We start from the raw sequence: 14,420 nt of genomic DNA, 5'->3' as shown, positions 1-14,420 counted from the left end.
CTTCTGTCATCATCCAGAGTTCTGTTCCTTGTTTATTCAGGGCAGAAAGGTTGTACCTTTGTTATTGTTGTTGTATTTTGATATCTAGCCATAACGTTTGAAATCTACCAGAGCCTGTCCTCAAGACCAAAAACTGTATGAAATAGGAACTAACCCCTGCCATTTCCTTTTTCCATGTATATTCACTTCTTCAGTTTCTGCCTGATCTTGGATGTTCTCCAGCGCCCTCAGGTAGGTTTATTTTTATTTTTCCCAGAGCTTATAATTTTAATCTCTAGGGCAGAAAGTCCAACAGTAGCTACTCCTCTCTTACTGAAAGCTGAACCTCCACATTCTTTTTAAGAGTACATAGGGCATTTATAAGAAATGCAAATTTTGGATTATAAACAAAACCTTAACAAATCACAAAAGTTTGAAATCGTTTTAGAGTATTTTTTTCTGGCAGAAAAATTGAACTAAAATTCTAAAACAAAAAGATAGATAAATCCTAAATGACTATAAAACAGTATACTTTTAAATAATCTGTTAAAAAACAGATTAGAAAATATTTGAACCAAATGACACTAGAACTATGACATATTAAAACTTATTAGATATACTAAAGCACTACCTAGAGAAAATATTATAGCCTTAAAGCCAAATATTTGAAAAGAAAAAGACTGAAATATCAATAATGTATATTTCCATATCAAGAAGAGAGAAAAGGAATACCAAATCAAAACTAAGTAAAAAGAAAGACATAACAGAGATAAGAGCAGAAATCAATAAAATAGAAAACAAGCATACAGTAGAGGGAAATAACAAAGCCAAATTAATATTTGAAGTGATTAATAAAATTTGTAAACACTATGGAACACTGACAAGGAAAAAGCCCACAATTTATCAATAAGCAGGAATAAAAATTAAATTATAAATACAAATCAATAGACATTAAATATAAATAATAAGGGGATATTATGAATAACTTCAGTCTAATACATTTGAAAATTTGAATGAAATGGGAAAATTCCTCTGTTCCTCTACCCTTGCTCCTTTCAGTCATTTTGCAGGGGCAGGATGTATATTTGGGTAGATAACCTTGGATAAAGACATTCACACCATATTCTCAGGAAATAGTTTTGAACATAAGTATTATTTAACTTTGCCCCTCATTTTATGGCATGGGAAACTGAGGTTTACAGTCCTTTGCCTACCCTCTTAGCTAGTTATTAGTCAAGAAAAAAAAAAAGGTGCTATGGTTTGAATGTGCTCCCAAAGCTCATGTGTTGAAAACTTAATCCCCAGTGCAGCAGCGTTAAGAGGTTAAGAGGTGGAACCTTTAACAGTGATTAGGCCATGAGGGCTCTGCCCTCCTGAATGGATTAATGTCCTTATGGTGGGGGAGAGAGAGGGGCAGGGGGGGCGGGGTGTTGTTAGTTATAAAAGAGTAAGTTCTGCCCCCTACCTTCCCTCCCCTGCTCCCTCTGCCATGGGATCATGTAGCAGAAGGCCCTTGCCAGATGCCAGCCCCTTGATCCTGGACTTCCCAGCCTCCAGAACTGTGGGGAAATACTTTTTTTTCTTTATAAATTACCCAGTCTCAGGTATTCTGTTATAGCAGCACAAAGCAGACTAAGACAAAAGGTCTTCTAATGTCCAGTCCCATGTCCACTCCAGATGGTGAAGGTATCTATTATTTCAAAGAGCTATTCAGAAAATAGGATTTTCAGTGTCTATAATGAGAGTTGGTAATAAAGGGAAAGGACATATTAATTAAGGTGGAGAGTGGGAGTTCGCTAATAATATCTGACTGCTGACTCTCCGTGAATAACGGAGACAAAAGCTACAATTTAACAACTGAACTGAGTATTGGCTTCTCCACATGAGTTCTACCAGTTGAAAGAATTTGGAGGACATATTGGCTACGAACTAAGGAGTAACATGTCCTTTTGTTACGTTATACGTTGATTCCTATTCTACAAATGGGCAATATAAAAAAGAAATCAGTGGACTGTATTGTGAAACAACGGAATCTGTGTGAAGGTATCTTTGCACTATTAGCAGGTGGCTTTTTCTGTAAATTTCCCCTTTTGGTGCATAGCAGTCACTGCCCAAACAAAAGGAATTCTAATCTTACGCTTAATCTCCAGAAAGACTGTTGTGTTTCAGCGTGAGTAGCAAGTTGCTGTCATTGACTATAGTTCCAGTATTCAGTGTTCAAAAAGTATTTTTTCAGCCTCTCCTCCCCACCACGTGGTTCTGACTGTGTGTGTGTGTGTGTGTGTGTGTGTGCGCGCGCGCGTGTGTGTGTGTGTGTGTGTGTGTGTGTGTGTACATGCGCATGCTCATCACACTGTCGTTCCTTTGCCTGCGTTCCCAATTGGCAATGTAAAAGCTAGGTCAGTGGGCTGATGTGATTTTTGAGATGCTGCAGGCTGGGTTTAGCCTGACTCTCTTCAAATCAGAAGTCAGAGCCTTCGTTGCTTTTCTGCTGTGTTAAGAGAAGCTTGAAATTTTAATTGGAAAGGCTCCGATTTCCTTATTCTCCCCCTTCTTTGCCACATCGGGCTATGTTAGCAACTGTTCTCCTGGGAAGCTTGGAAGTGAGGAAACAGTGGGTGGAGCAGAGGAGAAAGAAAGGGGATGCATGCTGTGGAAAGCTGTACTGTTGCTGTAGTTTCCTCTCCTCTCACTGAGACTTAATCACTGGTTGGAGGAAATTGGAACGTTTGGAGAAGGAGGGCCAACGCAGGGTGGAAGAAGGAGGGGATGACAGAAGATGCCAGATTAGAGGAATCCAGATTATTGTTTCTGTAATTCCCTCCTTCCTCACTGGAGGGACAAGAAGTGCCAGAGGCCACCTGCTGAGCTGGCTACCCATTTCCCAACAGCTTTCTTCATGCCTCAACATCAGTGCCAATTACTCTGATCCCAGTCTCATGAGACAGAAACCAAACTTTCAAATTGAATCTCAGCTCCTGATAAGCTCTGCCTAATTTCTAGTTAAAATGGCATACTTCCATGTAGTTTTATAGATGCTGGAAGATGAGTACACCAATCTGGTCAGTCCTGAAAACTTCAAAAGCCTTAGTGGTTACAGGAGGGAAAAAGGCAGGAATTCTGATGGAAGAGATACCAAAAACAGCTGTTGTTTATGTGATGGGAAAAAATAATGAATGAGTAGTCTCAAGATCTGGGGTCTAGACCCAGCTTTCTCCCAGCTAGTCTCATGAACTTAGGCAAATTACATCCTTCCTTCACAGAATAATGAGTAGAACTTGATTTCTAAGATTCTTCAAACTTTCATATTTTATAAATCGTATAGTCATCAAAAAGTATGTCCTTTATATTCCAAGTATTAGATACACACCTATTTTTTATTACCTTTGTTACCTTTGTTTTTGAAAGAACACATTTCTCCTTGGCTACTTCAGTTTCCTCAATTGTGAAATGGGGCTGATAATGACTCTCCTACCTACTTAAGAACACAGAGGAGGATTGTATCAAAAGGTGACTTGGAAGTTCTTAACTGCTGTGCATCAGATACCCTTGATATATTTAATATGTATTCCAGGAACAGATGTACAGGTTTTGGTCTCTGAGACAATAACTAACAAGTGGTCCCAGTCTGTTTCACCTGAAAATAATGAGGTGTATGATCCAAGTAGATATTATCCAGATAGTATTCTAGAGTTGTGTGTGCATGCACATACACCCACATACAGAGCTTCTGATTAGATCAGTGAGCACGCAAAGTAACACTGACTGCTTAAAGAATAAAGAATGTGTTCCATGACAGCGTGTCTATCTTATTCATCACTATAATAGTAATATTTGTTGAAGGAATGAATGAGTTAGGAAATGAAAGAATGCAGACAGCAGAGATTTCTTTAGTATTCTTTTTATTTCTAATTTCAATCTCTGTGGTACCCTCAATTTTCCATTTTTTTTCTTTAATATTCTGCTTTTTCTTCTGCTTAAATCTAGAGGAGGGTGTGCTGGAGCTCCTTTTGACTCAAAATAATCCATGCTTACAAATCAAAAGATGTTAGTGTTGAAAATACACATTGCCTAAGATATTTTACTATTTTAATTGCTTCCTGAGCCCATCTTTCACAAGTTCAAAGTGTTATTCTTGTTTCATTCAGTAGTGCCTAACATGGGGTGTGGCACAGAATAAGTGCTCAGTAATTCATGAATGATTTGTCCAATGCAATGGAGTAACTGGTGTGAGTACCTGAGGTAGAGGTGTGAACCTAATGGCAGTATTATGGGGAACCATGACTCAGGGGGGTTTGAAACTTGCCATTACATTTTTAGTCATTCCCATTCAGTAGGAAGAGGGTTCTGAACACACAAATCATATCTACTGTTCACTGTAAATGATCTTGAGGGCTTCTTCCCACTTTCAAATGTGTTGATTTATGGCACTAGATGAAGACATCCAGGTTTTATTTGTGGTCTTTCTATCATGCTCCCTTATTTAAGGAGTCCCTTGGTCCCATAGCTTCCAGATTCCACCCAAGTAAGTAAATGGCAGAGACGGCAAACGGGCACAACGTTATTTCACCCTGTCCACTTTACCCAAAAGGCACCCTTGGGATCACCTAGGTTTGGGGGCCTTACACATCCTTCTCAGGGTTTGAGCACAAAATAAATGATGGACTAATAGCTATAGAAAGGTAACAGATTGGTTAATTTTCAGTCTGGTGGCAATTATTATAAAACTTTTGCCACCAACTGAGTTGCCCAAGCCAAGTCCCTTATGCAATTTCTTTCCTTTACTCTTTCGTGAGATGTTATTATTCTGTACTTTCCCATTGAAGCACTGTTCCTATTAGGGGATGTTTGGGGAGTTTTCTGTGCTACAGAATAAGCAGTTCAATCTTTTCCCTACAAACAAAGCAAAAACTGCCATGTTACGTTTGGGCAAAAACGGAAACTTGAAACAAAGCCCTCACATCTTTCTATTTTGTGATTTTTTTTCCCACACATTTTTCTATTTTTTAACCAAAGTTCATGTTTCTCTGTCCAGGCACTGCCCCTGATATCTGGGCCTGACAAATCTCCCAGAGCAGATGGTCTCTTCAGGGAAGCTCAGGAAAGTGTTGGGTGTCTGGTTATGCCCGGCGCCTCCCTCCCTCTCGGGGCCTAAAATGACAAGTTATCAAACCAATTTCCCTCCTCTTAGGGGCCCTCCATCCAGTAGCAGCAGGTTTTGGTTGCCGGGACTGCAGACACCCTTTGCAGCTGGGGTTTAGCAGCTACCTCAGTCCGCAGTCGGCGCCGGCCCTGGCGTGAGAGCGATAGCCCCGCTGTCCAATCAGAGACGCAGGTTTCTCTGCGGTCCCCGCCCCGCTCTGCCTGCTGCCCCAATAACCGCGCTAGAAGGCCGGGCCCCGGCTGTCAAGGAGCGAGGGTGGGCTCCGCCGCGGCGAGGAGGGGCGCCGGGTGGGGAGATGCGCTCCCAGGTGTTTGCAGTAGAAGTGGGAAACCTGTAGGGTATGGTCCAGCTGTGCGGCGCCGAGGCGAGCAGGAGCGGGAAACAGGTATGAGGCAGGAGTTTTCCTTTGCGGATAAAATGAAGAATGCGTTATTTCCATGCTGTTGCGTCCCTTCCCCTTCCCCCAGCGCCGCCCCGCCCGCGTCTCCCCCAAATCTCCCGTGGCCGCTGCAGTTCCCGCCGTGAGGAGCGGCGCGGGGAGCGCTGGGGCGGAGGTGGCCGGGGTGCTGGGAGGGACGGGTGTAGCCGCGGGCGGGGAAGTGCGCCAGGTGAAGGGACCGAGCCCCGGAGCTGGGTCTCCTCAACTTTCCCTCGGAGGCTGCAGCCGCCCGCGCCGGCGACTCGCCCAAGGGAGGCCAGGTCGAGCCGGCGGGGAGGGGCCGGGGAGCAGACGTGACAGCAGCCCCCGCCCGCGGGGCTTCGCACAGCGCCGAGAGCTCTGCTCCCCACGCCTGCCCGCACCTGCCCGTCTCCGCCACACCGGGGTCTAGACTCCAGCACATCCCTGAAAAAACTGGGGGTGACTGCGGTGAGGGGGACAAGGGGCTTGTCTGGTCCCCGGCCCCTCTGTTAAGATCTAGCTCCCTTCGGGAGTGGGGGGTGGGGAGAAAATCCCCGCAACTCGAAGGGCATTTTCCGGTTAATTCCGTCTCTATTGAGAAGACGCGGGCCCTTCTCCCCATCTGCGGCAGATTAGGGAGGGGAGAGAGCGAAGGCTTTGCCCCTTCTCTCCTAGCTTGGCGTCGTGTGTTGGGGACCACCTGCTCACCTAGTTTCTAAAAGGTAGATTCGGCCTGAGGGATTCCCAGGGAGTCTAGTGATTGTGCCCGGACGGGCTCCCAGTGGCTGCGAGGCAGCCTCCCCGGGTGACCGCATCTGGGTAGTAGGTGTTGGCCCAGTGCCGGTTCCTGATGGAGTCAGATTGTTGGAAGCAGTAGGCAGAATGCAGTAGGCAGGAGAATTGCAGAGAAATCAGACGTTGCATCACTCTTGGGAACTGATGCCACCCTGCTTTGAAAATTCCTGAAAAATTGGGATGATGGGAAGGAGGGTGGGGGCAGAGCTGCAACCTTTTCTCATTTTTTCATGCCAAAACCAGCATAGACATTTGTACGTGTGTGCTTGTGTGTGCACATCTCCAAGGTGGAGCTATATATAGCTCCTGCATACCCAGCCCGGCTTCCCTGCTGCTGAGCCGGCTGCCTTGGCCTTGGGAAGCAATCTGGAAGCACTGGGTGGGAGGGGCAAAAGGGAATCAAATTCTCCATTGGGGGAAAGCCAGAGAAGAGGCACTCAGACTGCTGAAACACTGCAGGAAATAATGTTTTTGTAACTCATATAAAGATCAATATTTTCAAATATTATTTCGAATACATTCTTAGAGTGCTATCTGATCTTTAGTCATTTCTCTGCATTTTTCAGCTTCACAGGGTCCATACATATGAACCTTAGCCTGAAGTGTAATATACATCAAATAAATACAGACCATATCTGGGATATTTTATTAAACTCATCAAAGCATAATGGTTTGCTTATGCCTGTACCTTTTTTGGTAGCAAATTTATTTGGGTGGTAACTTTTAGGTAGCAGCATTTGGGGATCTGGAAATGGATCTCAACCACTTTCCAGGATGCAGAACTAAGGAACGGTTAGAACCTTTGAGGGGTAGATTTGATATATTTCTTTGTACAGATTTTGCTTCTGGACTTGATGTTTAAATTTGTGCTTCTGTTGCATATCATATCTATTTGTATTACGTGGATTTTCTTTTATAGATGTCTTTGGATTTATTTTTCCTATTGCCTGGAATTATTTGTTCCTGATGATAACCTTTGCATTTTCACAGATGAGAAAACTAAGATTCAGGGGACACAAGTGATTTGCAAGAGTCCTCCAAAAATTTCAACTCTAATATTCCAACAATCTACTGTGTAGTTATACTGCATAGCAGTTTCCCCTCAAATAGAATATTTTTCAGCTTCCCACAATTTTTGGTCCTGGTCAAATAATTTACTCAGTGTTGATACCAGGAACAATATAAGCCAAGGTTATTCAGTTCTAGTGTGACATGTATTGCTACAAAATTTAATTCTGAGTTTTCAGAATACAATTCTAACTTGCTAAGTTAGATGTGTGTGATTTAATCTACCAAGCTAACTATCACGGGTTGTGGGAACTAGCTTTTAATTTTGGTTCTGCAACTTCTTGATTATATGATTTGGGGCAAGTTAATTAAACTCTTGATGTTTCAGTTTCCTTGTCTTTAAAAGAAGAGTCATAGCACTGAATTTTCAGGTTGCTGTAAGGGTTCAATAAAATGTGTGTATGTTTCCACCACTACGATGGGTTTATAGTGAGTCATTAATAAATAGGGCTACTATTAATTATAACATTACATTGGTATGTATCAACTAAATAGATTTTTAAAATGTTATCACTTCTCTGGAATCTCTAGTAGATTACTTTCATTTAGATACGTAATCATATTCAGTCTTATTTTGTTGCTTAATCCTCATTTATATGTTTGTCTGATTTGTTTTCTAATTAGATAGGAAGTACTTTGTAGAAAAAGACTATAGCCTATATTTTTGTATATCCTACTACATTGAACACAGTTCTCAGTAGCCTTAAAGATTCTTGTTCAGGAAGCGTTACCATAAGAAATGAGATGTGTGCTGCAATGATTTGGGGACAATCTATTTATTGACAGAAGGCTATGCATTGGAAAGTACATTTGGAAACTTCTTTTGGTTTCATTAACCTCTCTGTGAGAGTTGTAGTTGACATGAGGTATTTCTATAGCCTTCCACATAATGATTTACTTTTCCAGTAGTGGTTATGACTATGTGCTGATTATTCTATATATTCTCTTGTATCTTATGCCTCTTGAGAACAACTAGAGACCGAGTTGAAAGGTAGATAATTCATATTTCCCTATTCAAAACATGCCATGTAATTGCCTTATTAAAAAATCAACAAATTGTCTCATTTCCATCCATCCGTCCACGTAAATTGGCTATGGTCTGCATTATTTTACAGAACCTGTTCTAAGTCACCAGTGAGCGCCTCCTCTTCAAGTTCAAAGTTTGTTTTCTTTTTATTGGTGTATTGCTCATTGTTTTTCCTTTCTGACCTGCCATTTTCCATATTGTTCATCTCCTCCTTGAAATTTTACTCCTTGATACCATAATGTTCTAATGTCATAATTTTTTCCTACTTTTTCTCGCCTTCCTTTTTTGTCTCCCTCTTATCTCCTCTTTCTGCTTCTTGCTTCAAGTATATCCCCCAAATTGATGACAATTTATTTTATTGGAAATAAAATTCTCCTTCTGAATTTCATTCCTAATCTCTCCCACATTAGCCAAATACTACCCTGGTGGCTGAGAACACAGGCTTTGAGAGAAAGCCTACATGTGTTAATATTTATATATCATGGTGCACAGAAATGAACATCGACAAGTTAGCTGGGGATTATGATAGCCCTTGTATAAGAGGTGTCTTGTGTGTGTGTGTGTTTTTTTTAATATTAAGGGAGATAATGTGTGTAAAATGTTCAGAACAGGGCTTGGACCATAGTAATTAGTCATAAATAATAGCTATTAGTGGTAGATATACTGTTTAGAGCAATGATAATGTACATAGTGAAAATTGGTTTTACTTTTTTCCCCATCAATAGACATGACTCCTAAACTGGCTTTTAGCAAATACTGTAACTTTCTAGGCTTTCTGGTTTGTGGTTAGTTACTTCTTAACACTTCCTTTCCTCTACCTCCAAGTGTCTACCATCCATTTAGTAATTAATTTGTACATTTTTATTCTCAACTCTAATTTGTGTCTTTATCTGCTTTCCCCAGTGCCAGTTTCATGTGTCATTGCATGCCTGGATTAGTGTAGCAGGCAATTTATCAACTCTCCCAGTGTATAAATCTCTCTGCTTTAATCTAAGACCCCACATATTATTATTGGTATAATGTATTTTAAATTTTCATTGTTGATTCTACTTTACCTTGAAACTTTCACTGTAGTTAGTTCAAATCTTAAAGAGCACTGACTTTGGAGCAAGAGAAACTTGGGTTCGACTCCTGACAATAGGACTTATCAGTCATGTGACCTTGGAAATGTAGCAGAAGGAGGATGGGGCATTATTTCACTTTGGTTATATGAATGACCTATTGTGCAAAATTGCATTGAAATTTATACAAACATTTATTTAATTATAAATTGAAAATAACATTTTTATTATTATAAGGAAATACAGACCTATTAAAGAAAAATAGGAAATAAAGAAAATTCTACCATACAGAGAGATTCCAGTCTTAATTCTATGAATATATATGAGTATTTTCAATTTACATATTTGAGTTTATAGTGAATATTAATTTTTGTATTTAGCTTTTTTAACTTAATGCCATACCATAATCATTTATTCATTTCATGTAATATTCTTATTAACCATGGTTTTTATGGCTGTCACTATCCTATTATATAGAGCCCTTGTTTCCAGTTTTTCACAGTTATGAAAATGAACATAAATATACATTAATATTTGCATTTCTCACAACTTCTTTATGATATAGAAGTAATCAGGGCAAAAGTATAAATATTTCTAGCCTCCTAACACTTACTGCCAAATCACTCCTCAAAAAGTTTATGCAGATTTATATTCTACCAGCAGGTGTACCCCTTTGGCCATATGCTTATTAACACTTGGTATTATGGTTTAAAAAATTATAATCATTTCTATAGTAGAAATTTTGTATGTAGTTATTCTTGTGAGTTGTGCTGTGTTTCTATGATTTTGGATGAGTTCAAGAAATGTGATCACATTTATTAGCTCTTTGTATTTCTTAATTTGTGAATTTCATTTGACTACATTGGAGTGTTCGTATTTTCTTCATGTAATAGGAAATCTGTGGTATATAGCAAAAATTTTCCTCACCTTGTTTTTTGCCTTTTTAAAAATGTTTTCTGAAATACAGAAATTTATACTTTACTGTAATTTGTAAATCTATTTGTGGTAGCATCTCTTATTGCTTTATGGCTCAAAAAACTTTCTGACACCTTACAAAGAATTTAATATAAAAACACACCTATGAGGGTACTATTGCTGAACTTCTCTTGAAGTGAAATTTGGCTTATGTATATCATGGGTATGTCCCAGTGTGAAATGGCTCCTGGGGACACATAAAATACACTCTCAGTCTGTTAAGATACTATTATTCTTTATGCGGCTCTCCCATGAAGTGAATAGTACCTTAATTCTTTCTGAGCTACTGTTGTCCATTTCAAAAGTGCCACAGGGCAAAATGCACTATGGAAGATATTAATGACCAGGTTACTCAGCCAGAGCAGCTCACATTGTTTGCACAATTATCTGAATGACTCAGGCACTAAATCTGCTTCTCCCAGGATTATCCAGATGGTCTTTAATTCATTGGGTAATTGCTCACCGCTGTAGTTGATTTTGATGGTGTAGACCTGAGCGTGTCATCATTTTTCCTGCACTGTTTTGTTACTACTCTCTCAATGCTTAGCGTTAGTAGCATTAGTTTCTTTTATGAGAGGCAGGTTGCCTGGTCCCTAAGAGCATAGGTGTTAAGAGTTAGGCAGAGCTTTACACAAAACCCAGCTCAGCCAGTTACTAGCTGTGTGATTTGAGGCAGTCATTTAATCTTATAAAGATTTTGTTTTCTGTGTAAGAAACAGAGATATTTAGAGGTCACAGTACCTGTTTCAGTCCCTTCTCTTATAGTCCCCTTCGCCTAAGTACATTCTATAATACATACTATAACCATAGTTTTCTTTCTAAAATCAATCTTATTATATACCTCCTTTTTTCTGTAATAAGATATCTGAAATCCTTTGTATTGCATCTACAGTCCTTTATTAAATGGTCCCTGGTAACTTCTCTAAATTTATTTTCTCCTTACCCAAATCTCTTTCATCTCTGGTCTCCCACGATGCCAGTCACAGTAAACTGTTTGCCTTTCCCACAATGCATCATGTTTTCCCTTCTCTCCCAACATGGCCTCCCATGTTCTCCATGTTCTATTCTCTGCCATAAGTGACCTGTTTCCTTGATTGCCTTGTAACTGACCTGTCTAACCTCTTCATGCCTCCGGTCAGATGCCACCATTTCTAGGAGAACTTCCTGGAGTTTTCAGTCTTGAGTTTTGAGCTCTTATTCAATGCTTCCATTACAACCTGTTGATATCCCTACCATAGCACTTAGCATTACTACATTGTAACTGTTTTCTTGTCTGTTACTCCCCACTGCAAGCCCTTGAGGATAGAGACCACACCTTATTCTTCTTTGTGTCCGATGAAAGACTGAACATATAGACCTGATAATCAATAAATAGTTTCTGAAGAATTGAATAAAAGAAGGTTAAGACTAGCTTTTAGTATTTCAACAAATGAGGGATTCATATCTTTATCTTGTAAACCAATCAATAAAAACTAGAACCTATGTCAGTCTTCACAATATTTCAAAAATTAACATCTTGGTTTTGCTGATTTATGTAATATAAATAAAAGAGAGTTTTTAAATGATGAATTTTGTAATGAGAAGCCATGCCTAGGACATCCAATAATTACAAAATGCTAAATCAGTAGGTGTAATTTAATTCTGCATTTTAGAAGGAAGGATAAATATATAATTACATGGATAATGTAGATATATAAATTTAGCAGTGTTAGAAGTGACTATTGGCAAAATTAATTCCTCTTTACTTTTTTAATAAAAGGTCTTCCATTGGTGTCATCTTTAATAGTTTACAAAGCATGGTCACATGCATAAATTTATTTGATCCTTTGCAACAGTTCTGAAAATTAGAGCAAAAGGCATAATAATCCCATTTACACATAAAGAAACAAGGTCAGAAAAATAAGTGATTTGCCTAAGATCACAGGTTAGTGGCAAGGGTGGACAAGAAGTAAGGTAATCTTACTCATAGTTGAGTGTTCCATGTATTAAGGTAATCTTACTCATAGTTGAGTGTTCCATGTATTACACTTACCCAAAACATTTCACTGAGGGGTGACTGCCACCATTTTGTTTAAGTTAAGGACAATGATCTTGATATTAATAACCCACTGGAATTCCTGAGCAATCAATAAAAAATTGCTGCATTAATACCTATGTATAGTTTTCACTTTGGTTTTTAATAATCTTGGAAGAAACAAGCTGACAGAAGTTTTTGGTTTAAACATATTTTAAAGTCTTGTATTTATTTAATTGATCTTTTAGACTATACACACACACACTCCCCTCCATATTACACTTACACTTTTTTTTATTTTGGAGCATATATGTTTTTATTTTTGGTGACAAGTACAATATTCTTTATCTTATCTTTTTTTACTTGACTAATTAAAATAGTTTTTTCTGGATTTTCTTAATTAAATGGTCAATGTTTGACTCTACTCTTCAGTTTGGTTTAGCATATATTCTGTACAATCTTGGAGAACCAAATGAGTCAAATATATTTTTTAGGAAATAGTGCAAGTGTTGAAAAAGAAACTTATGAAAAATAGGTGGGTACTATGTTAGAGCCATGATCTAGCCTAATTTGAAAATTAAAAATACTAAGATGTAAGATGGATTTGTCTATTCAACTTGTGCATATGTCATCTCTATAATTGCACTTCAATTATTAACAGTGCCCGTTTACTGAGCACTCACTTTGTGTTGGATATTGTTTTAAATGTGTTCCATGTGACATCTCAAAACTTTACAAAACCAGTCAAATGGATTTTCTTTAAATTTATTATTACCATTTTGCATACCAAGAAAATTAGAGATATTAAAAAGTTAATGCTCAGAGAGGCTATAATTCACATTCAGATTTTATCTGACTCCAAAGCCTAAGTTTTTAATCATTGTGTTATTCTGCATCCACCTCCAGTCCCCATGATAGCTGGTTTTAGTATTTTGTGAGTCATGGTTTAAAACTTTGCTATTCTGAGTGACCAAAATCTATCCCTAGACTCCCAAATAAATTTAGTCTTAACACAAGGAATTAAATCATTCTAAATTTGCATATGTTTTATTTCTGATACAAATAAATAAAATGATCTTTCATTACAGCAATTTGCATGTGTAGTTTCTCAAACATTCAATGGACCATTACAATAAGCCATTTAAATATTTATTATTAGAATTTTGACCCAAGCATTAGAAATTTTTATGCTTTTCTGTCCTAATTTTGCTTCCTAACGTTGCAAACCACAGACAGTAGTTCTATCCTAAGGCTTTTAATCTGATAGTATTTAATTGTCATGGTTACTGAAAGTACAGATTTGCTATCTGCAATAGACAAGATGCCTACTAAGATATAATAAATAATATTATTCTAGTTTGAGACTCAATTTGTTTAATAGAATTTTATATTGCATAAAACTTTCCCTTATATGTTACTTTTATACATTAAATGCAATACATCTTAATTAAAAATGTTTTTAAGTGCCTAACGGATTGATTTACTCTATATTTCCATTGGTCTACATTTATGATTTTGGAGATCATAGCAACCCAGCTTTTGTAAAGAAAAAAATGTTATTTTCAAATTTTGGCTTATGCATAAGTTGAATGGTGATGAACCTAAGACAACTACTTTCAATAAAGCACTGACATTATATATTCCTTTTTTTCTTTTTTGTTTTTAATTGAACGGTAACAGCAACACAGAAAAGTACACAGAAAATGTTTGACTAAATGAGCTATAACAAAATATTCATACCTATGAAATCAACACTCAGTTCAGAATAAAGAACCTTGTCAGCACCCAAAGACCCTTCTCCCAACTCCTCCCAATCACTAACACCTTTCTCTTTCCTGAGGGCAATCACTCTTCTGACTTCTAAGACCGTGGAATAGTTTTGCCTGTTTTTGAAATTTGTATAAATGGAACCATGAAGTATGTACTTTTTTGTATCA

The 14,420-nt window shown here is 38.3% G+C and overlaps 1 protein-coding gene across 1 annotated transcript in view; it reads left to right on the top strand.

The window, feature by feature from the left end:
• The first annotated feature begins 5,373 nt into the window (after nt 1-5,373).
• The window catches only part of CNTN1 (contactin 1), a 262,852-nt gene continuing 253,805 nt past the window's right edge, over nt 5,374-14,420 (top strand). Inside the window, exon 1 of the mRNA XM_045554016.1 lies at nt 5,374-5,528. The gene's annotated coding sequence lies outside the window, so the exon portion shown is untranslated. The remainder of the gene's footprint in view (nt 5,529-14,420) is intronic.

The sequence above is a fragment of the Lemur catta genome, chromosome 6 (assembly GCF_020740605.2).
Source record: "Lemur catta isolate mLemCat1 chromosome 6, mLemCat1.pri, whole genome shotgun sequence".
NCBI lineage: Eukaryota > Metazoa > Chordata > Mammalia > Primates > Lemuridae > Lemur > Lemur catta.
The sequence above is the reverse complement of the archived record's forward strand: the minus strand, read 5'-3'. Positions and strand labels throughout refer to the sequence as shown.